The sequence below is a fragment of the Pristiophorus japonicus genome, chromosome 15 (assembly GCF_044704955.1).
Source record: "Pristiophorus japonicus isolate sPriJap1 chromosome 15, sPriJap1.hap1, whole genome shotgun sequence".
Classification (NCBI taxonomy): domain Eukaryota; kingdom Metazoa; phylum Chordata; class Chondrichthyes; family Pristiophoridae; genus Pristiophorus; species Pristiophorus japonicus.
The window spans coordinates 74504632-74526987 of NC_091991.1; the positions used below are offsets into that span (position 1 = coordinate 74504632).

General features: G+C 46.3%; 1 protein-coding gene across 10 annotated transcripts in view; it reads right to left on the bottom strand.

Moving 5' to 3' along the window:
• Positions 1–22356, bottom strand: part of LOC139280852 (ataxin-7-like protein 1) — a 464769-nt gene that overhangs the window by 220559 nt on the left and 221854 nt on the right. For 2 of the 10 annotated variants that reach the window (XM_070900610.1, XM_070900607.1), the window contains exon 1: positions 4251–4330. The exons of the other annotated variants lie outside the window; for them this stretch is intronic. The gene's annotated coding sequence lies outside the window, so the exon portion shown is untranslated. Of the gene's footprint in view, positions 1–4250; positions 4331–22356 lie in introns of those variants that run through there. 10 annotated transcript variants of the gene reach the window in all.

A 22356-nucleotide genomic window follows, 5' to 3' on the forward strand; every position in this document is an offset into this window, starting at 1 on the left:
GTTTTAAGAGTATGTGGACTTGTATTTGATGTCCACGCAAAGCCCATTACCAGAAAGGAACAGAGGGAAGTCAAGTAAGAAAAGAGAAAAGTCAAACAGAGACGGAGCAGGTGGGTCTGGAGTCACATATTGACCAGACCAGGTAAAGACTGCAGATTTCCTTCCCTATCGTCAGTGAAATTCTCAAGATCAGACAGAGCAAAAAGCAGCACCAACACATGAATGCAGAGAGATCAGAGGCCTGAGTAGAATTGGAATAAATGTTTCACATATCCTACAAAAACATGGCAAAGCTGAGATCCATGCAGGTTACCATAACAACCTCATTTTTTTATCTGGAGGAGGTACGTGGAGTTAAAAGACGCTGAATGCATGACTGTCAGTGGTGGGGCAAAGGATATGAAGTCAATCAAAGGAATGGACAGATTGGGAGACCGTGTGGTTGCAGAGCTAAATGAGGTTACAAAGATCGAGAGGGGTGAGGAAATGAAGAGATTTAAATAGAAGGATGAGAATTTTAAGTTGGATGTGTTGGGGGACCAGTAACCAATGTGGGTCAGTGAACTCAGGGTGATGGTATAAAAAACTTGGGCAGCAGACTTTTGGATGTTCTGAAGTTTATGGAGAATGGGAGACTATAATTGGAACTGTAGAGTCTAGAGGTAACAAAAGGCATGGATAAGGGCTTCAACACCAGCAGATAGGGCCGATGTTAGAGATGGAAGTAGATGATCTTTGTGATGGAGAGGATATGGGATCAGAAGCACAGCTCGAGATCAAATAGGAACATAGGAACAGGAGTAGGCCCCTCGAGCCTGTTCTGCCATTCAATGAGATCATGGCTGCTCTGCAACCTAACTCCATATACCAGCCTTTGGCCCATATCCCTTAATACCATTAACAAAAATCTATCAATCTCAGATTTAAAATTAACAATTGATCTAGCATCAATTGCCATTGACTTCCTGACATCACTCCTGAATGGCCTAGCTCTAATTTTAAGGTTATGCCCCCTTGTTCCAGACTCTCCCACCAGAGGAAATAGTTACCCTCTATCTACACTATCAAATCCTCTAATCAACTTAAACACGTCAATTAGATCACCCTTTAATCTTCTACACTTGTTTAATCTTCTATGCTCAAGGGAATACAAGGCTGGTCTATGCAACGTGTCCTCATAATTTAACCAAATTAGCAACAGTATCATTCGGTGAACCTGCACTGCACCTGCTCCAAAGTCAATATCTCTTTCTTGAGGTGTGGTGCCCAGAACTGAACGAAATACTCCAGATGGATCTAACCAGAGCTTTATATAACTGCAGCATAACTTTTATCCCTTTGTATTCCAACTGATGTTCCATTTCATTTTTTTGGAGGGAGGGGGGTGTGACCCCTTTAAGGAGCTGCGCAGCCCATTCACAATATCGCGCATGCGCAATTTTCCCCACTGAACAACCGATAAGCTGGCTGCACGGGAGCTCCAGAGCACTGCGCACCCGCGCAGCTTGAAGGAAACATTGATTTCAACGTCCTTGAGATCAAGGCCAACATTCCTCTACACTTTGAATTCTTTTTCTGTACCTGTCTACTAGTTTTTAGTGATTTCTGTACATGGACCCCCCAAGTCCCTCTGCTTCTCGACAGTTCAGTTTCTCACCATTTATAAAATACTCTGATCTATCTAGCTTAGGTCCAAACTGGATGACCGCACACTTCCACACATTGAAATCCATCTGCCACAGCTTTTCCCCACTCACTTAATCTGTCAATGTCCCTTTGCAACATTATGCTCCCATCCACACTACTTACTGTGCCACCTAATGTAGAGTGTACAACCTAACTTAGAGTGGGGTATGTGGGTGTAGGGGTTTGTGGGGGTGAGGGATACAAGGAAGGTGTCGGAGATGACTTAGTCAGTGATTGAGATCATGGGAGTAGAGAGGTGGTGTAAGATCGCAAGTTCGAGGGGGCAGCCATGAATATGGGCGAGAGTTTGTATGGAGGGAGAGGCTGAGGGAGTGTAGAGGACAGTGAATTTAAACTAGAGAGGGAGCAAGAGGGAGTGGAGCTGGGGACTGAACTCACAGAGGATGAGTGATCGCGCCACACAGAGACTCATCATCATCATAGACAGTCCCTCGAACAGAGGATGACTTGCTTCCAAGTCAAAAAGTTCACAGGTGTTTTAATCATGGAACTAAAATTCCAGGTCCGAACTAAATCTTGAAGGGTGGAAGATGCCTGTGCATGGATTTTTTTAAACATGTGGTGACCGTTGCACACCAGCCACCACACGGGCTTGACAGAGTTATGTCTTGCTCCAGTACCAAGGATTATCCAAGACGACTGGAGACCTGCTCTGCTGCACGGACCTAGCGCGCCCACATATCGCAGTGTGGGCTGACCCGTGCTGCCCCTGGGCCCTCGCCTCTTCTGGGCCCTGGACCCTCGCCTCTCCTGGGCCCCGATCACATCCCTCTACAATCTCTCGCTGCTCCTTCACCCCGACCTCGCCGCTCCTGCTGTACGTGCCCATGCTCCAATTACCGACTTGGATCTTGGTGACGTCACTTTTAACTGCCATTGCTCTCCTGCTCCAGCACGTGTTGCTCCCTGGAGTGGTACACCGCCACACTGCTCCTTCCGCTCCCCGGCCTGCTCCGATGGTGCAGCCATCATCACAGAGACTAAAGGTGGGATGGAGGGTGGATATCTCACCGAGAAGTGTAGGGCTGGACAAAGAGACCTTTAAAGGTGAGGTAAAATCTAGAATAGGGCGAGGTGCCTGAAGGAGGAGAAGGTACCAAACTTCGTGATAAGAGTGGAATGTAAATGGTAAAGTAAATGTTTTTTGATTGCTTCGTGGAAAATTAATGTTGTTTTCTTACACTACAGGTTGATACATAAATACTACTTGCACAAATAAATCTGTTTCTGTAAACATGATGATTTTTGAGCTCTCAATATAAACAAATAATAAAAGGCAATCGGTATAACCATTTGGATATTACAGAATATAAAAGCTTTCATTTTGAAATTTTTTTATAATATTTCATTTGCCACACATGTAACAAGGTGTAAAAAAAACTCCTTGAATATAATCATTTGTTTTTTCAGGAAACCTACCTCATAAAAGTTGAAAGTTATGCTTTACCTCATCATTATAAAAAATATATACTCTGGCCACTTTTACTGTCCTAAAAAAAATATTTCCCTGTCTTATGATGGGTTGAAAAAAATCTACATGTTTTATGTTCAACTGCATACTGGGAAATGTGGCAATCCATATTTTCAGCCAATAAGTGATCAATATAGTTAAGGAAATATGATGATGGCTGCTCATGCCCGATTCTCTGTTTTCATATGCCTTTTAGCAGTTTCTCATGAGGGATGGTTTTTGTTAAAAAACTGTTTTATTATATAATCTACTATGAAAAATTTAATCCAAAGTCCATTTCCAACTAAACTTGGCGAACATGTTTGTTTCCATTAAGAGCAGCCAATGTGTCAGAATAACCTTTCCATCAACATTTTTAGTTTTACCATATGTGAAACAGCCAGTCCCCGGCTACATTAAATTATATTTCTGACAGTGTGTTGCGTTAAAAGGGACAGCACTTTTAAACCACTGCATCAAAACACATTATGGTGCCAAATGTGCGTAAAGTTAGTGACAAAACTATTACACGGACACAAAAAGAATGAGTATTTTGTTTTCCCCCATGACGACAGTACCACTTAAAATAATAGTGACATACAGGAAAAAAAATATGGTGACAAGCACTATAGTCACTTCCATCTGAGGCCTGCAAATAGAAGGTACAGAATGGGGACAGTTAAATGGGGCCATTAACCAGAGTGCAAATAACTCACTCAATTATGCTGCACACTGAACTCTGCAACGCCACCCACTTGTTGAATCCACCCATATGCAAGGAAATGCCGACCTCATGACTTTCATGCTGTTACTACTTTCTGTTTTTATTCCACATCACAAAACAGAAGGAGAGAGAGAGAGAGAGAGAGCGAGAGGCAGGCAGGAAGCAAGTAAACATATTCGAGGAATAAATTAACTGCGTGCACCAAAGTCCGACGATTGCTCAAGGATCTGCGCACAAAATTACACAGAGACACACACCCCAACAGCACAGAGCCTGAGGCAGCAGCACTGCGCATGAATCAGAGTCCAGCAACACACACACACACACACAGAGTAGATCTGCACGAGAATCTAATGGAGAGCCACTTACTGAGGAATGGGGGAGCCCAGCCTAATCTGATGGCACAGTTTCTGCAAACATGCTGCACTTCTCGGAACTTGGAGCACTTCACATTGCCATGGATACAAGCAAGCGAGATCCAGCAGCAAAGCCCTTCGGTTGTTTAATAAGATAACACCCACACACACACATACACAAAGCCCCACCGTGGGGGGTGGCAGGGGGGAGTCGGTGCTGCAACGTAGCGTCGCCTGTGCTCGGGAGTGATGATAACCCAAGACAGGAAATGTCAGAACTGAGCCTGTGCAAAATGGTCGCTTTGACAGGCACTTGTAAAAAAAACACCACACACACACACACAGAAAGTTTCAGGTCCTGCCAATCGGACACCGTGAGTTCAGAGCAAGATTTGAACCTGTGCCAAGATCAACAAGTACACAGAATCCTGTACAGCATTCCCCCACCCCTGCTCACCCGATATTTATCCAACAGGGTGACACACACACACACCAGATGAAGTCTCCCCCAGAGTGACCCTCTCTCTCTCAGGCTCCAATGGCTTGGGGATGTGAGTGCAGCCAGACTTAAACCATCAGAAACCAGCACCCACCACAGACCTGCAGCATTCCACCTCCTCTCTTGCAAATCCACACACTTAGCCAGCAACAAAAAAAAGTTGATTCTTTTAAAATATAAAGTCAATATAATGTGCCACCGAATCTAGTTTCGTTTTGTCAGTAACAGGAGAAAATTCCCCCAACTCAAAGCCAAAAACGGGTGAGGTGAGGTTTGACAAAACGAACTGCCTTTCAGTTTAATAACACACTTTTTAATGTAATCATGACCAATTAATTTGCTTTAATAATGTAATTTGTTATTGGTTCAAATAGACAAATGGCTATTTTTTATTACTGAATAAACTTTAGCATTCGGATTCTGAAACCCACAAATCACTTTTGCTGGCGTAGAGTTGGACTATTTGCCCAGCAAATGCCCATGAAACACTTACACCTGGTAAAAGGTGGCATAGGACCTGATTTCACCAGCGTAAGGGTTAATATAAATCTTAAATTAAAGATTAAAAAATCATGCACAAACATTTAAAATTAGTTGATATAAATTTTGACCCGGATTAAAATGCTTAAAATAGTTTTTCAAAAAATTACATTTTTATTGAAGAGACTTTTAATTAAATTTGAACTCGTAAACATTTATTTTTATTTCAGTTGTATAAATTATTTATTTATTTATTTGGGGATTCCTCATAAGCTTATGGGGATCCCGTTCGTAAATGGAATCCCCGTAAGCAGATCAGGAAGTCTCCTTTCTGATTGTGCAACCTAGCCCATGTAATCCCAGGAACACTTCTGAACTGCCTGCATCCCTGGGATCCGGAGGTACGCCTCTTACTGCAAATTCTGGGCCAATATGTTTCAAAAAATAGAATACATAAATTGGATAGCTCATTTTCTTAATTATAACTTTTCCAAATTCGTGTTACTGCAGCTATCAGACATGACAAAAGTTGACATTTAAAAAAATAAATTTAATCTTTTGTTTATAAAATGAGTGACATTACATAGTGCACAATATGCTCTGATAATATAACACTCCTTGTTCACTTGCTAGCAAAGGGGGAGAGCTGTGCACTTCTCACAGACCTGGACTGAACCATATTTGTTTTATTTATTTGCATATCTGTTTCAGAATACTCTCGCCTGTCGCTCACAGCACTTCCTGTCATACAGCATTCCTGACTGCTACATGCTCATCGCTGCAGATGAAAATGATCAACAATCAAAATTGTGTCTGTGGATGTCATTAACTACTTCACACAGGCCGATGGAAACTCATTTCCCACAAGATCATGTAAAAAAAACTCCAGGATTCCTGCCGAAAATGAACTAAACAAGGCTATTTGGCACATGTGCCAAGTTCTTCCCCTCCCCGATGTGTTTAGTTTCCTCCTTGCTAACAAAATGCTTGGCAATGTGTAGTGTGTAGATCACATGCACAGTGGGTACAACCATTTCGTTTGGCTCACTTGAAATAGCCTCCGGGTAAATTGCCAGCACCTTGTAAATACTTCCTTTATGGAGTGTCAACAGGAGTGCAACAATTGTCCATAGTCAGCTGTGGCTCAGTGATAGCACGCACCCTCTGATCCGTCTTTCGGATGAGATGTTAAACCGAGGCCCCATCTGCCCTCTCAGGTGGACGTAAAAGATCCCATGGCACTATTTCAAAGAAGAGCAGGAGAGTTCTCCCCAGTGTCCCAGCCAATATGTATCCCTCAAATCACTAAAACAGATTATATGGCCATTATCACATTGCTGTTTGTGGGAGTTTGCTGTGCACAAATTGGCTGCCGCATTTCCCACATTACAACAGTGACTATTCTCCAAAAATACTTCATTGGCTGTAAAACACTTCAGCATGTCCTGAAAGGTGCTATATAAATGCAAGTCTTTTTCCATTTTTTTTTTAGTATGTCTGCATTAGGGTGCAGAGGGGGAAAAAGCTCATCCAGAATTCTTGCTGCTGATAGCTATCCAGGAATTCCTACCGAATGTGTGCATGTGAATGGCACGTGGGGAGAGAATTGGGCTTGGATGTAATCCCTCCTAAAGCTAAGTGGCCTGCAGACACTCACTGTTAGCAAACACAAAGAATAGCCACTTGGGCAAGATATTGGAGACTTAAGACACTTGTGGAACTAAACCACTGCAGAAGGCAAAAGCTAGGAGGTAATGTTAAATGAACTTGTGCAAACTTAGTTAGGCTGCAGTTGGAGTATTGCATACATTTTTGGACATCCCATTAAAGAACTGATGGAAAAGGTTCAGCGTAGATTTATGGAATTACACCAAAATTACAACATGGAACCAGGCTGTTTGGCCTAATACAGTCTATGTTTGTGTTTATCCCCCACCTGAGCAAAGAATCATAGAAATTTACAGCACAGCAGGAGGCCATTCGCCCATCGTGTCTGTGCCGGCCATAAAAGAGCTATCCAGCCTAATCCCACTTTCCAGCTCTTGATCCGCAGCCTTGTAGGTTACGGCACTTCAAGTGCATATCCAAGTATCTTTTTAAATGTGATTCAGGTTTCTGCCTCAACAACCCTTTCAGGCAGCGAGTTCCAGACCCCCACCACCCTCTGCATGGAAAAACATTCTCAACTCCCCTCGAATCCTTCTACCAATTACTTTAAATCTATGCCCCCTGGTTAATGACTTCTCTGCTAAGTGAAATAGGTCATTCCTATCTACTCTATCTAGGCCCCTCATAATGTTATACACCTCAATCAAGTCTCCCCTCAGCCTCCTCTGTTCCAAAGAAAACAATCCCAGCCTATCCAATCTTTCTTCATGGCTAAAATTATCCAGTCCTGGTAACATCCTCATAAATCTCCTCTGTACCTTCTCTTGTGCAATCACATCCTTCCTGTAATGTGGTGACCAGAACTGTACACTGTACTCTAGCTGTGGCCTAACTCGTGTTTTATACAGTTCAAGCATAACCTCCATGCTCTTGTATTCTATGCCTTGGTTAATAAAGAAAAGTATCCTATATGCCTTCTTAACAACTTATCTCCTGTCCTGCTCCTTCAGGGAACTGTGGACATGTACTCTAAGCTCCGTCTGCTCCTCTACACTTCTCAGTATCCTATCATTTAATGTGTATTCCCTTGCCTTGTTAGCCCTCCCCAAATGCATTACCTCACACTTCTCTGGATTGAATTCCAGTTGCCACGTTTCTGCCCTCCTGACTAGTCCATTGATATCTTTCTGCAGTCTACAGCTTTCGACCTCACTAACAACCGCACAGCCAATTTTTGTATCATCTACAAATTTCTCAATCATGCCCCCCAAAATTGAAGTCTAAGTCATTGATTATATACCACAAACAAGGGACCTAGTACTGAGTCCTGTGGAACCCCACTGGAAACAGCGTTCCAGTCACAAAAACACCCAGCGACCATTACCCTTTGCTTCCTGCCACTGAGCCAATTTTGGATCCAATTTGCTACTTTCCCTTAGATTCCATGGGCTGTAACTTTCTGACCAGTGTGCCATGTGGGGCCTTGTCTAAAGCCTAGAGTGAGGAGACATGAATATAAGATTAAACGTAAAGTACTTAGGGCAAGAGTCCAAGGGGGCAGAAATTCCTCTGCTGTGCGCCTCCAGTTAGCAGCCTGGGGGGGTACGAAAGTATTTTCGCCCAGGGGAGGCGCTACCGGCCCCCGCGAAATTATGCGGGAGTTGGTGGAGCACGTAACCAGTAACGCCGCGCCTTCGCTGGTAGCGTCCCGGGCCACTGCGCCTCCGGCGATGATGTCATCGCTGTGCGCGACTAACCCATTTTGCCCTGCAGCAGTCTGTTTTCGCCCTGCGGCAGAAATTGGGTAGTGCTACGTGAGGCTGCCGCGGACAATGTCAGTGCCAGCCTCACGGGTCGAGAACCGGGCCACACTCCGCTCACGGGGTGAAATTTAAAGGGGAGGTGCGTGCCACCATTTTGCGCTGCCCTCCGACTTACCCGTCCGGCTGCGGTGTCGATTTTTGCGGGGTCTGTGCTGCGACAGTGCAGCCCGGCACTCCGTTTCAGTGCCGGGCTACGGCCATGGCACCCCACATCCCCGGTGGCCTGGTGTAGGCCACTGAAAACCCTGAATGGCTCGCAGCGTCCCTCCCCTTTAATGGAAGGGCCCTGGGATCGCGTCAGGGAACGCGGAGAGGCCTCGTAGCACTCTGTCTTTCGTCCGTGTATCGACCCCGAGCCAGCCCTGACAGGAAGTGGAACGCCTGACATTGCGCTTCACTTCCTGTCAGGGGCAGTGACCCCCAATTTAGGTGCGGGGCGGGACCTCTGAGCCGGGCACAGGAAGTCCCGCCTCACAAAGAATTCCGCCCGCAAACAGGGAGCTCCCGAATTTCGCCCCCCAAATGTCATGTTCCCATCCAGTTCTCATATTCCTTTATTCCCCATTCCTTCAATCATCTATCTTGTTGTATTTCTAACACAGATGAGACTGCACACAGGGAGGTTAAAGTAACAGTGACTTCAGTCTTTATTAAGACACCTGGACCAGCCAAGATCCTCTGCTGTCCCTAGTAAAAAACTGTGTACTGCATGGGAGCTGGGCCAGCATCCCCGTTGAAATGCAAGAGCGAATCAAACCGTTCAAGTGGCGAAAGGACGAGCTGTCCATTCAGGCAGATTGCCAGTTGTGGGGTAACCACGTAGTGCTACCCAAAAAGGGCAGGGAGACGTTCATCTCGGATCTCCACAGCACACACCCGGGTACAGTAATGATGAAAGCGATAGCCAGATCCCACGTGTGGTGGCCCGGTATCGACTCTGACTTACAGTCCTGTGTACGGCAATGCAGCGTGTGTGCTCAATTGAGCAACGCGCCCAGAGAAGCACCACTAAGTTTGTGGTCCTGGCCCTCCAGACCATGGTCGAAGATCCATATCGACTATGCGGGCCCGATTCTTGGTAAAATGTTCCTGGTGGTGGTGGATGCTTTTTCAAAATGGATTGAATGTGAAATAATGTTAGGAAGCACCGCCACCACCACCATTGAAAGCCTGAGGGCCATGGTTTGCCACCCACGGCCTGCCTGACATACTGGTCAGTGACAATGGGCCATGTTTCACCAGTGCCGAATTTAAAGAATTCATGACCCGCAATGGGATCAAACATTCACCTCGGCCTCCAATGGGCAGGCAGAGTGGGCAGTACAAACAATCAAACAGAGCCTCAAACGAGTCACAGAAGGCTCACTCCAAACCCGCCTGTCCCGAATACTGTTTAGCTACCGCACGAGACCCCACTCGCTCACAGGGGTGCCCCTGGCTGAGCTACTCATGAAAAGGACACTTAAAACCAGGCTCTCGCTGGTTCACTCCAACCTGCATGATCAGGTAGAGAGCAGGTGGCAGCAACAAAATATAAACGATGGTCACGCCACTGTATCACAGGAAATTGATCTAAATGACCCTGTGTATGTGCTAAACTAGGGACATGGTCCCAAGTGGATCGTGGGGACGGTGATAGCTAAAGAAGGGAGTAGGGTTTTGTAGTCAAACTAGACAATGGACAAATTTGCAGAAAGCATCTAGACCAAACGAGGCTCCAGTTCACAGACTGCCCTGAACAACCCACAGCAGACACCAACTTTTTCGAGCCCACAACACACATCTAAAGGATCAACGACACCACGCCGTACCAGGACATCGAACCCATCACGCCCAACAGCCCAGCAAGGCCAGGCTCACCCAGCAGCCCTGCAGGGCCAACAACACGCCAGCCCAGCGAGGGCACAGCCAACACACCAGAACAGACATTTGTACTGAGGCGGTCCACCAGGGAAAGAAAGGCTCCCGACTGCCTCACCTTGTAAATAGTTTTCACTTTGACTTTGGGGGGAGTGATGCTGTGTATCTGTAAAGCATGCACTCCCATGTTCCGCCACCAGGGAGCGCATCCCCTGAAGTCACAAGGGATCCCAGCATCCCTTGGGAGCACTGTACATAAGTTGGCCCCTAAGGCCTGTTACTCACTTTGGAGTGTCTTGTTGCACCACAGTCTCTCAAACATCTTTTTACTCATGATGGATTGGCTAGCTCCATGGCTACGGGTAAGCCATTCAATTTTACATTTAGCATTATAGGTGGACACTTCGTTGAAAATGTGTGCACCCTGTGTACTTCAGCATCTGCCTCCTCTCTCTGAGGCTCAAAATTGCTATGATCCACCATGGACCGATCCTTCCTCTGCCACGCGGTGGTTGGCAGGTTTTGCAGAGCTTGCAGCTCGTCTGCAAGCTCATTGTAGGTGCCCCATTGTTCCACAGCTCTTGCAAACATACCCTTTGAAGCGGCATGAATAGGCTGAATGGAAGCCTCCACAACGCCAACAAGGTGTGAATTGCCTTGCTTTCATCCTTTGTTGCGGACTCTGAGTCATCTGGGTCACCTGAGGCCTGCTGGCAGTTGCAGACTCATGGGTTCTGCCCTGTATATTTCTGCTCGTAAACACAGTTCCAGTTAATTTATGAACATTGCTAGCACTTGAGAGATTTGTTTGGTGTTATCACTGGTGGACATAAACGCCTGTGCTATCGCAATGGCCTTACTGAGGGTCGGTGTCTCTACAGTCAAAAGCTTTTGTAGGATGGTCTCGTGGCCAATGCCAAGTACAAAAAAGTCTCTGAGCATTTGCTCCAGGTAGCCATCAAACTCACATTGTCCTGCAAGTCGCCTTAGCTCGGCGACATAGCTCGCCACTTCCTGACTTTCAGATTGCTGGTACGTATAGAACTGATAACTCGCCATCAGCACGCTCTCCCTCGGGTTAAAATGCTCCCGAACCAGTGTACACAGCTCCTCACATGACTTATCTTTAGGTTTCACCGGAGCCAGAAGATTCTTCATGAGGCTGTAGGTCGGTGCCCCGCAAACCGTGAGGAGGACCGCTCTCCTTTTTGCAGCACTTCCTTCTTCGTCCAGCTCGTTGGCTACAAAGTACTGATCTAACCATTCGACATAGGCTTCCCAGTCCTCACCCGCCGAGGACTTCTCCAGGATTCCCACAGTTTGCTGCATCTTTGCGTTGGATTCGTGTACTCGTCGCCAGTTGTTGTATTCCGAACACAGATGAGACTGCACACAGGGAGGTTAAAGTAACAGTGACCTCAGTCTTTATTAAGACACTCCAGAGTGAGGAACAGGCCTTAGGGGCCAGCTTATGTACAGTGCTACCAAGGGATGCTGGGATCCCTTTAATGTTGGCGTTGGCTCTGGTTCTTACTCTGGGAGAGCATTCCACAGCCTCACAGCCCCAAGTACTTGACGTTTAATCTCATATATATGTCTCCTCACTCTAGACCCCTCAATCATCAGAAAACAGTCTATTCCTATCTTTTCTGTGCCGTCGTAATTTTAAACACCTCTATCAAACCACCCTGCAGTCTTCTTTGCTCCAGCAAAAACAGCTAAGAGAGGCAGCTAAGGGTTACACAGTTAAGAGAGACCGGTGAAGTTGGCACTTTTTTTAAACCAGAGCTGCGAAGGTTAAGGGGTAACCTTATTATGATCTTTAAGATTATAAGATAAATAGTGAGTTTGTTTCTGACAATTGGCAAGATGGCAATATGAAGGCATAAATTATATGATATTCACAAAAAAGGCAAGACTCGATAAAGGCCTTTACGTAGAGGTGGTTGGAATGTGAAATTCTCTGCTACAAATCATCATTGAAACAGAGTCCATCAATTCTATTAAAAGCGATTTAGATACATACATGAAAAGAGGAATATTAAAGGATATGCAGGGCAAAACAGGAAAGTGGGATTAGACTAGGTGGCTTGTGTGGAGAAAAACATTGGCACACTGAATGACCTATTTTTGTGCTGGAACGTTCTATGATTCATGGTTTGCAGGCGAGCAAGGGAGAAACCAGGGACAATTTTTTTTAAGTTGCTGCGAAGTTCTGTTTAGTTAAATCTGGATAGACAAATAGGAGTATTTCTTTGACAGTTTTCACAGACTGAAGATTCGTAAATTATCTGGAGTTGGATTTGAACCAACTGAGCCATGGCGGACATTGCTAACTATTACCGTTACCAGCTAACACCCTAACATCTACAAATCAGATGGCCCAGCTCCATGCCCCATTTTGTGTGTCCCAAGTTGTAGGTAGGTTTTATTTTCTCCCTGATCTTAGGCATGATTTTTTCTCATCCCAACTGTAGGCTCACCTTTGTGGTTTAATGGACCAGAAACATTTGCTGACAGCACTTTTATCTTCTCTGTTTTGGCCACTAAAACCATAGCCTCTCGACCCTCGAGTGCCTGCTCTCAACTAATCCACAGTATTGCCCATTGACTTCAAGAGGCTTCCACAGGCCATCCTCTCTCCCCGAATCACTACTTATAATCGTGTGATCATATTTTCTAAACCAAACCTGGGGGGGGGGTGGGGAAACGACACAGGGTGTGAGCACAGCTAAGTAGCCAGGATGGAAAATGCAGGTTGCGCAGCGTAGCAAACGAAATTTTTTTTAGCAGCCGACATTTTTACAGTTGCACATATACACTACAAATGCACAACAAATGTGCATATGTGGTGGTCTGCACAGAGTGATCGTAAACGGAATACGCTTACAGCGAGTTAAACCTGGGAATTTGGAGAGAGTGGGAATACAAAGTAGAGGGGGAAGGAAGTGCTGCGTTTACCTTCACAGGGCAGCAGGTAGGTGATTGGTTGGTGGGTATTACAATGTTTTTTTTCCCTAAGCTAGGCAGTGATTTAAACTAAGAGCTGGGGAACTATAAATAATACTTTATCAAATTAATAACTTAAATAGATAAACAAATTAATTAATATAACTAGAAATATTTTTGAATAAAAACTTTACCTAATTAAATTACTTCAGGGTATCAATAAGCAAATAAATAAAAAAGACTAGAGATGGCAGGGCAGGCTATGTGTGCGGTCTGTAGTATGTGGGAGTTTGTGGACGGCGAGACTGTCCTGGATTCCCACATCTGCAGGAAATGTCTCTGCCTTCAGTCACTCCGGCTCAGAGTCATTGAGCTGGTATGTGAGTTAGACACACATGGATCATAAACATCCGAGAGGAAAGCACAGGTTCAGGAAAGGGAGGGTGTGACTTCGAGAGAGCCGGGTAGCGGGGATTTAGGAGAGGTTGAGAAGGAGGTCCCACAGACACTGGTCCTGTCCAACAGGTACGATGTACTCGCTACCTGTGAGGACATGGAAAAAGACTCCGGAAAGGGCGGCCATAATGCAGACCAGGCACCATGGCTCAGAAGGCTGTTTGCGGGGGTGGGGGGAAAGAGGGGGTAGAGCAGAATAGAAGTATGGTAGTGATATGGGATTCAATAATTAGGGGAATAGATAGCATCCTCTGCAGCTATGAATGAGAATCCCGAAGGGTGGGTTGCCTACCTGGTGCCAGGGTAAGGGATATCTCAGGGCAGCTGAAGAGGAATTTGGAAAAGGGGGGGGGGGTAATCCATTTGTCATGGTCCATTCAGAACAAATGACATCGGTAGGAACAGGGAGTTGGTCCTGCTGAGGGATTATAAAGAGCTGGAGCAAAATTAAAAAGCAGGACTTCGAAGGTAATAATCCGAGCCACGTGCAAATTGGCATAGAAACAGTCAAATCGACGGGTATGGTAGCATAGTGGTTATGTCAGTAATCTATTAATCCAGAGGCCTCGACTAACAATCCAGAGACATGAATTCAAATCCCACCAAGGCAGCTGAGGAATTTAAATTCATTTTAATTAAATAAATCTGGAATAAAAAGCAAGTATCAGTAATGGTGACCATGAAACTAGCGGACTGTCGTAAAAACCCATCTGGTTTACCAATGTCCTTTACGGAAGGAAATCTGCCGTCCTTACCCGGTCTGGCCTATATGTGACTCCAGACTCACAGCAATGTGGTTGACTTTTAACTTCCCTCTGCGGTTCAAGAAGGCGGCTCACCACCACCTTCTCGAGGGCAATTAGGGATGGGCAATAAATGCCCTTGCCAGCGACGCCCACATCCCTTGAACGAATTTTTTAAATCAGAAAAATTAACACGTGGCTAAAGGGCTGATGTGGGGAAGAGGGGTTCCTTTTCATGGGACATTGGCACCAGTACTGGGACAGGGAGGAGCTGCACCGATGGGACGGGTTCCATCTGAACCGGGATGGGACCCATGTCCTCGTGGAAAGGGTAAATAAGGACGTGGCAAAGGCTTTAAACTAGTAAGACCGGGCATTGGGGGGAGGGATCTACAAGAAATGAGACCAGCCTAAATATAAACAAAACAGGAAAGAAGAACATAGGAAAGAGTAAAGTAAGGGATGACATTGATGGCCAGGAAATAAAGAGAGTTATATAACTGCGAGGGTACACCTATCAGGAAAGGACGAACAGGCTAGGTCTCTTTTCTCTTGAAAAAGAGAAGGCTGAGGGGTGACCTAATAAAGGTCTTTAAAATTAAGACGATGATCACTATGATAGTCAGCAAGAAATCAGATAGGGAATTCAGAAGAAATTTCTTTACCCAGAGAGTGGTGGGAATGTGGGACTCGTTACCACAGGGAGTGGTTGAAGCAAATAGTATAGGTACATTTAAGTGGAGGCTAAACAAGCATATGAGGGAGAAGGGAATAGATTTAGATGAGGAAAGACGGGAGAAGGCTCGAGTGGAGCATAAACGCTGGCATGGGCTGAATGGTCTGTTTCTATGCCATATATCCTATGTAATCCCATGTAATATAATTACCGTGGGTGTGATGTCACACTATTGAAACACATTCAGAAACCATGATAAATAATACAATAACTGTTCAGGAACATCAGGTTTTTGTACCCACTGTCCATATGGTTTCTTCAGAAAATCGTTCTTTATATCATTTCCCAAGTCATTTATTTTTCACAGATTTATTAATGATTGTTGTGTTATCCCCGTGTTTAAAGAAAATCGGCATGATGACTTTGTTGCTTCTGCTAGTGGAATACGCGTAGATATTAACCTCCATCAACCTTCACTAGTCTCTGATGGTTTGCCCATGTTCCTATCTTTAGTTTGCCCACTGATGACCAGAAAGTACAACCAAGCAGTATCCATAATGGAAATTACGCTGTCTCGCCAACACCACGTGTAAAGATTAAGACCATCTGCCTCTGCCACACCCCCAATCCCCTTGTCCACCAAGCCAAACCTCTCCCAAGGGTCCTCTGTGCCCTAGCCCTGAACCCACGTCTTTCTCTAATTTCTCTCTTACCTCCTGCTCTATCTGTGTGAATGGGTCTCACTTCCTGGCTTGGGTTGACCCCATTCCCCCTAAGCTGTTGGCCACTAATGTGCTTATCCCGCAGTCTCATGACTCTCCGACTCACCGTAGCCCAGAACCAGTACGCCACAGTCATCAGCGCATACGCCCCAACGCTCGACACAACAGGTGAAACCAAAGAGGAATTCTACTCCAGCCTTGAACATTCCCTGTTCCAAGTCCCTACGGACGACAAGCTCATCCTCCCTGGCGACTTCAACGCCAGAGTCGGTAAGGACACAGACCTCTCAGGAGGCGTGATCGGCAGAGAGGTGGTAGGGAAAAGCAACTCCAGTGGTACCCTGCTCCTGACAAAATGCCTAGAACATGACCTTGTCATCAGCAGCACCTTGTTCTGCCAGAGGGACAAGTACAAGGCCTCATGGCAACACCCTGGCTCCAAGCACTGGCATCTGCTGAACTACGTCATTGTCCGAGGGAGGGACCGCAAGAAAGTGCGCATCACCCACGCCATGACAGGAGCCGATGACTGCTAGACAGACCAACACCTAATCCATTCCGACAATATAGCCCCAAAACAGTGACAGCAACAAAAACAATATCCCATAAAAATCAACGCTGGAGCACTCAAAGATCCAATTAAGAAAGCCCTATACAGCCAGCGCCTCACTGTCAACCTGGCCACCCTCGATGACCCTGAGACGCAGAGTGCCCACAGCGCCTGGTCTGCCCTCAAGGCCTCCACAACCAGCGCCTGCGAAGAGACGCTCGGTCACTCAACCAGGAAACATTAGGACTGGTTTAACGAGAACGAACAGGAGATCCAGGAGCTAATAAACCGCAAGTGCAGTGCATTTCTAAACCTAAAGCAACAACCCAATTTGGGAGCAGCAAAGCAGCTCTACAGGCGGCTGAATAAACCCACGACATAAGGGCCACATTACAACATAATTCTAAAAGGACAAAGAGTGTTAAAAAAACAAGCCTGAAGGCTCTGAGTCACAATGTGAGGAGCAGTCGTAATAAGGTGGATGAATTAACTGCAGAGATAGCTGTTAACGGATATGATGTAATTGGGATTATGGAGACATGGCTCCAGGGTAACCAAGGCTGGGAACTCAACATCCAGGGGTATTCAGTATTCAGCAAGGATAGACAGGAAGGAAAAGGAGATGGGATAGTGTTACTGGTTTCAGAGGAGATTAACGCAATAGTAAGGAAGGACATTCGTGTGGATGATATGGAATCTATGGCCCCAAGTTTCCACATGATTTGCTCCTGATTTTTAGGAGCAACTGGTGTAGAATGGAGTATCTTAGAAATCAGAATTCTTGTCATTTAGTTTGCTCCAGTTCTAGTCAGTTAGAACAGTTTCACTTTGGAACAGAATTTTTTTTTCAAAAGGGGGCGTGTCCAGCCACTTACGCCTGTTTTCAAAGTTTCGTCAGTGAAAACTTACTCCAAACTAACTTAGAATGGAGTAAGTGAAGATTTTTGTACGCTCGAAAAAACCTTGTCTACACTTTAGAAAATCAGGCGTAGGTTACAAATCAGGCGTAGGGAATGGGGGGAGGGGGGTTTAAAGGGAAGTTTACAAACATTAAACACTTCAGTTTTACAAATAATGAGTCATCATCAATAATAAATGATAAATACATCAATAAATCAACCAATAAATCAATCAAAAAAAATTAATAAGAAATAATTTATTTTTTTGAAATCAATAAATAAAACATTTTCTACTTACCGACTGCAGCACCAGGAGCCCTCCAACAGCGTGCTGGGATCCCCCCCACCCCCGTGTGTCTCTGTCAGTGTCTCTATCTCTCTGTCTGTCTGTGTGTGTCACTCATTCTCTGTCTGTCAGTGTCTGTGTTTCTGACAGCGAGAGGAGGGGGGTAGAGGGAGGGAAGGGGGAGAAGGGGGAGGGGTGGGGGAGAAGGGGGGGAGAAGGGGAGAAGGGGGAGAAAGGAGATGGGGGGGGGGAAAAGGAGAAGGGGGAGGGAGGCTGAACGGGCCGGCCCGAGACTTCGGGCAGGGCCCGTCCCCAGCATCAGATTTACAGGTAGGTGGCGTTGGGTCGGGTCGGGGGGGTGGTGGGAGGGAGGTCGGTTTGGGTCGGGGGGAGGGAGGGAGGTCAGGTCGGATCCAATCCGGGGGGTGGGGGGTGGTAGTCGGGTCTGATCCAGTCCTGGGGGGGGGAGTCGGGTCCGGGGGCGGGAAGCGGGAGTCGGGTCCGGAGGCTGGGGGGGGGGGGGGGGGTGGGGGGGGGAAGAGTCGGGTCGGGTCCGGGGGGTGGGGGGGGGGGGGGAAAGAGTCGGGTCGGGTCCGGGGGCTGGGGGGGGGGGGGAGCGGGAGTCGGGTCGGGTCCGGGGGCGGGGGGGGGGGGGGGGGAAGCGGGAGTCAGGTCGGGTCGGGTCTGGAGGCGGGGGGTGGGAAGCGGGAGTCGAGTCGGGTCGTGAGGAAGCAGGAGCTAGCCGTGGGAGGAGCCTTATTCACGCAGCCCCAGTGAGGCCATTCGGCCAGGGCTAGGGGGCTGTGTGCTTCGGGCCCCTCCCACATAGTTTTGGGCGCCTGGAGCGACTGCACTTGCGTGCCCACTGTAGCGCGCATGTGCAGAGGTCCCGGCACTGTTTTCAGCACAGGGACCTGGCTCCGCCCCCTACAGCTCCTGCTGCGCTGCGCCGAGGGCCAGAGGACCTGCAGGGAGATGGAGAATCTGGAGGGTTTTTTTAGGCGCACTTTGTGGCGCGAAAAACGGGCGTCCAGGTCGGGACTGCGCCGTTCTATCGCGGCTCGAAACTTGGGCCCAAATGGGTAGAGCTGCGAAACACCAAAGGGCAGAAAATGTTAGTGGGAGTTGTGTACAGACCACCAAACAGCAGTAGGGAGATTGGGGATGGCATCAAACAGGAAATTAGGGACGCATGCAATTAGGGTATAGCAGTTATCATGGGTGACTTTAATCTACATATTGATTGGGCTAACCAAACTGGTAGCAATACTGTGGAGGAGGAGTTCCTGGAGTGTATAAGGGATGGTTTTTTAGACCAATATGTCGAGGAACCAACTGGAGAGCAGACCATCCTAGACTGGGTCGTGTGTAACGAGAGAGGATTAATTAGCAATCTGGTCGTGCGAGGCCCCTTGGGGAAGAGTGACCATAATATGGTACAATTCTTCATTCAGATGGAAAGTGACACAGTTAATTCAGAGACTAGAGACCTGAACTTAAAGAAAGGAAACTTTGACAGTATGAGACATGAATTGGCTAGGATAGATTGGCGAATGATACTTAAAGGGTTGACAGTGGATAGGCAATGGCAGACATTTAAAGATCACATGGATGAACTACAACAATTGTACATCCTTGTCTGGAGTAAAAATAAAAAAAGGGAAGGTGGCTCAACCGTGGCTAACAAGGGAAATTAGGGAAAGTGTTAAATCCAAGGAAGAGGCATATAAATTGGCCAGAAAAAGCAGCAAACCTGAGGACTGGGAGAAATTTAAAATTCAGCAGAGGAGGACAAAGGGTTTAATTAGGAGGGGGAAAATAAAGTATGAGAGCAAGCTTGCAGGGAACAAAAAAAAACTGACAGCAAAAGCTTCTGTAGATATGTGAAGAGAAAAAGATTAGTGAAGACTAATATAGGTCCCTTGCAGTCAGAATCAGGTGAATTCATAATGGGGAACAAGGAAATGGCAGACCAATTGAACAAATACTTTGGTTCTGTCTTCACTAAGGAAGACACGAATAACCTCCTGAAAATACTAGGGGACCGAGGGTCTAGCGTGAAGGGGGAACATAGGGAAATCCTTATTAGTCAGGAAATGGTGTTAGGGAAATTGAAGGGACTGAAGGCCAATAAATCCCCAGGGCTTGATAGTCTGCATCCTAGAGTACTTAACGAAGTGGCCCCAGAAATAGTAGATGCATTGTGTAATGAGAGAGGATTAATTAGCAATCTCATTGTGCGAGGCCCCTTGGGGAAGAGTGACCATAATATGGTGGAATTCTGCATTAGGATGGAGAATGAAACAGTTAATTCAGAGACCATGGTCCAGAACTTAAAGAAGGGTAACTTTGAAGGTATGAGGCATGAATTGGCTAAGATAGATTGGCTAATGATACTTAAGGGGTTGACTGTGGATGGGCAATGGCAGACATTTAGAGAACGCATGGATGAATTACAACAATTGTACATTCCTGTCTGGCGTAAAAATAAAAAAGGGAAGGTGGCTCAACCGTGGCTATCTAGGGAAATCAGGGATAGTATTAAAGCCAAGGAAATGGCATACAAATTGGCCAGAAATAGCAGCGAACCTGGGGACTGGGAGAAATTTAGAACTCAGCAGAGGAGGACAAAGGGTTTGATTAGGGCAGGGAAAATGGAGTACGAGAAGAAGCTTGCAGGGAACATTAAGGCGGATTGCAAAAGTTTCTATAAGTATGTAAAGAGAAAAAGGTTAGTAAAGACAAACGTAGGTCCCCTGCAGTCAGAATCAGGGGAAGTCATAACGGGGAACAAAGAAATGGCAGACCAATTGAACAAGTACTTTGGTTCAGTATTCACTAAGGAGGACACAAACAACCTTCCGGACATAAAAGTGGTCAGAGGGTCTATTAAGGAGGAGAACTGAGGGAAATCTTTATTAGTCGGGAAATTGTGTTGGGGAAATTGATGGGATTGAAGGCCGATAAATCCCCAGGGCCTGATGGACTGCATCCCAGAGTACTTAAGGAGGTGGCCTTGGAAATAGCGGATGCATTGACAGTCATTTTCCAACATTCTATTGACTCTGGATCAGTTCCTATCGAGTGGAGGGTAGCCAATGTAACCCCACTTTTTAAAAAAGGAGGGAGAGAGAAAGCAGGGAATTATAGACCGGTCAGCCTGACCTCAGTAGTGGGTAAAATGATGGAATCAATTATTAAGGATGTCATAGCAGCGCATTTGGAAAATGGTGACATGATAGGTCCAAGTCAGCATGGATTTGTGAAAGGGAGATCATGCTTGACAAATCTCCTGGAATTTTTTGAGGATGTTTCCAATAAAGTGGACAAAGGAGTACCAGTTGATGTGGTATATTTGGACTTTCAGAAGGCTTTCGACAAGGTCCCACACAGGAGATTAATGTGCAAAGTTAAAGCACATGGGATTGGGGGTAGTGTGCTGACGTGGATTGAGAACTGGTTGTCAGACAGGAAGCAAAGAGTAGGAGTAAATGGGTACTTTTCGGAATGGCAGGCAGTGACTAGTGGGGTACCGCAGGGTTCTGTGCTGGGGCCCCAGCTGTTTACATTGTACATTAATGATTTAGACGAGGGGATTAAATGTAGTATCTCCAAATTTGCGGATGACACTAAGTTGGGTGGCAGTGTGAGCTGCGAGGAGGATGCTATGAGGCTACAGAGTGACTTGGATAGGTTAGGTGAGTGGGCAAATGCGTGGCAGATGAAGTATAATGTGGATAAATGTGAGGTTATCCACTTTGGTGGTAAAAACAGAGAGACAGACTATTATCTGAATGGTGACAGATTAGGAAAAGGGAAGGTGCAACGAGACCTGGGTGTCATGGTACATCAGTCATTGAAGGTTGGCATGCAGGTACAGCAGGCGGTTAAGAAAGCAAATGGCATGGTGGCCTTCATAGCGAGGGGATTTGAGTACAGGGGCAGGGAGGTGTTGCTACAGTTGTACAGGGCCTTGGTGAGGCCACACCTGGAGTATTGTGTACAGTTTTGGTCTCCTAACTTGAGGAAGGACATACTTGCTATTGAGGGAGTGCAGCGAAGATTCACCAGACTGATTCCCGGGATGGTGGGACTGACCTATCAAGAAAGACTGGATCAACTGGGCTTGTATTCACTGGAGTTCAGAAGAGTGAGAGGGGACCTCATAGAAACGTTTAAAATTCTGACGGGTTTGGACAGGTTGGATGCAGGAAGAATGTTCCCAATGTTGGGGAAGTCCAGAACCAGGGGTCACAGTCTAAGGATAAGGGGTAAGCCATTTAGGACCGAGATAAGGAGAAACTTCTTCACCCAGAGAGTGGTGAACCTGTGGAATTCTCTACCACAGGAAGTAGTTGAGGCCAATTCACTAAATATATTCAAAAGGGAGTTAGATGAAGTCCTTACTACTCGGGGGATCAAGGGGTATGGCGTGAAAGCAGGAAGTGGGTACTGAAGTTTCATGTTCAGCCATGAACTCGTTGAATGGCGGTGCAGGCTAGAAGGGCTGAATGGCCTGCTCCTGCACCTATTTTCTATGTTTCTATGTTTCTATTGGTGGTCATTTT